The sequence below is a fragment of the Arachis ipaensis genome, chromosome B8 (assembly GCF_059453495.1).
Source record: "Arachis ipaensis isolate K30076 ecotype BB chromosome B8, ASM5945349v1, whole genome shotgun sequence".
NCBI classification, from domain to species: domain Eukaryota; kingdom Viridiplantae; phylum Streptophyta; class Magnoliopsida; order Fabales; family Fabaceae; genus Arachis; species Arachis ipaensis.
The window spans coordinates 108,164,565-108,166,680 of record NC_142443.1 but is presented as its reverse complement, the minus strand read 5'-3'; the positions used below and the strand labels follow the sequence as shown (position 1 = coordinate 108,166,680).

General features: G+C 43.0%; 1 non-coding gene across 1 annotated transcript; it reads left to right on the top strand.

The window, feature by feature from the left end:
• Nucleotides 1–1,628: 1,628 nt before the first annotated feature.
• Nucleotides 1,629–1,736, top strand: LOC148549179 (small nucleolar RNA R71). The gene has a single exon (XR_015897994.1). It is a non-coding gene; the product is annotated as a small nucleolar RNA R71 (small nucleolar RNA).
• The last annotated feature ends 380 nt before the right edge of the window (nucleotides 1,737–2,116 follow it).

Sequence of the window (2,116 nt, the reverse complement as noted above, 5' to 3'; positions counted from 1 at the left end):
GGGAGTTCAACACCAAACTTAGAGTTTGGTTGTGGCCTCCCAACACCAAACTTAGAGTTTGACTGTGGGGGCTCTGGTTGACTCTGCTTGGAGAGAAGCTTTTTCTGCTTCCTCTCCATGGTTGCAGAGGGAGATCCTTGAGTTTTAAACACAAGGGAGTTCTCATTCCATTGAAGGACTATTTCACCTCTGTCAACATCAATCACAGCTCTTGCTGTGGCCAGGAAAGGTCTTCCTAGGATGATGGATTCATCCTCTTCCTTTCCAGTATCCAGGACTATGAAATCAGCAGGGATGTAAAGGCCTTCAACCTTTACTAACACGTCCTCTACTTGTCCATATGCCTATTTTCTTGAGCTGTCTGCCATCTCTAATGAGATTTTAGCAGCTTGCACCCCATAGATTCCCAGTTTCTCTATTACAGAGAGGGGCATGAGGTTTATTCCTGAACCAAGGTCACACAGAGCCTTAAAGATCATGGTGCCTATGGTGCAGGGTATTATGAACTTTCCAGGATCCTGTCTCTTCTGAGGCAATGTCAGTTGATCCAGATCACTTAGTTCATTGATGAACAAGGGAGGTTCAACTTCCCAAGTATCAATGCCAAATAATTTGGCATTCAGCTTCATGATTGCACCAAGAAACTTGGCAGTTTGCTCTTCAGTAACATCCTCATTCTCTTCTGAAGAGGAATACTCATCAGAGCTCATAAAGGGCATAAGGAGGTTCAATGGAATCTCTATGGTCTCTAGATGAGCCTCAGAGTCCTTTGGTTCCCCAGAGGGGAGCTCCTTATTGATCACTGGACGTCCCTGGAGGTATTCCTCCTTGGGATTCACGTCCTCTCCTCTCCTCACAGGTTCGGCCATGGCGCTTATGTCAATGGCCTTGCACTCTCCTTTTGGGTTCTCTTCTGTATTGCTTGGGAGAGTACTAGGAGGGATTTCAGTGATCCTTTTACTCAGCTGGCCCACTTGTGCTTCCAGATTTCTAATGGAAGACCTTGTTTCATTCATGAAACTTACAGTGGCCTTAGATAGATCGGAGACTAGATTTGCTAAATTGGAAGCATTTTGTTCAGAGTTCTCTGTCTGTTGCTGAGTTGATGATGGAAAAGGCTTGCTATTGCTAAACCTGTTTCTTCCACCATTATTAAAGCCTTGTTGAGGCTTTTGATCCTTCCATGAGAAATTTGGATGATTTCTCCATGATGAGTTATAGGTGTTTCCATAAGGTTCACCTAAGTAATTTACCTCTGCTATTGCAGGGTTCTCAGGATCATAAGCTTCTTCTTCAGAAGATGCCTCTTGAGTACTGTTGGATGCAGCTTGCATTCCATGCAGACTCTGAGAGATCATATTGACTTGCTGAGTCAATATTTTATTCTGAGCCAATATGGCATTCAGAGTATCAACTTCAAGAACTCCCTTCTTCATAGGCGTCTCATTACTCACAGGATTCCTTTCAGAAGTGTACATGAACTGGTTATTAGCAACCATGTCAATGAGTTCTTGAGCTTCTGCAGGCGTTTTCTTTAGGTGAATGGATCCACCTGCAGAAGTGTCCAGTGACATCTTTGATAGCTCAGATAAACCATCATAGAATATATCCAGGATGGTCCATTCTGAAAGCATGTCAGAAGGACACTTTTTGGTCAACTGTTTGTATCTTTCCCAAGCTTCATAGAGGGATTCACCTTCTTTCTGCCTGAAGGTTTGAACATCAGCTCTAAGCTTGCTCAGCTTTTGAGGAGGAAAGTACTTGGCTAAGAAAGTCGTGACCAGCTTATCCCAAGAGTTCAGGCTGTCTTTAGGTTGAGAATCCAACCATAATCTAGCTCTATCTCTTACAGCAAAAGGGAAAAGCATGAGCCTGTAGACTTCAGGATCTACTCCATTAGTCTTAACAATATCACATATCTGCAAGAATTCAGTTAAGAACTGAAAAGGATCTTCAGATGGAAGTCCATGAAACTTGCAGTTCTGCTGCATCAGAGAAACTAACTGAGGTTTTAGCTCAAAGTTGTTTGCTCCAATGGCAGGAATGGAGATGCTTCTTCCATGTAAATTGGAATTAGGTGCAGTAAAGTCACCAAGCATCTTCCTTACATTATTAT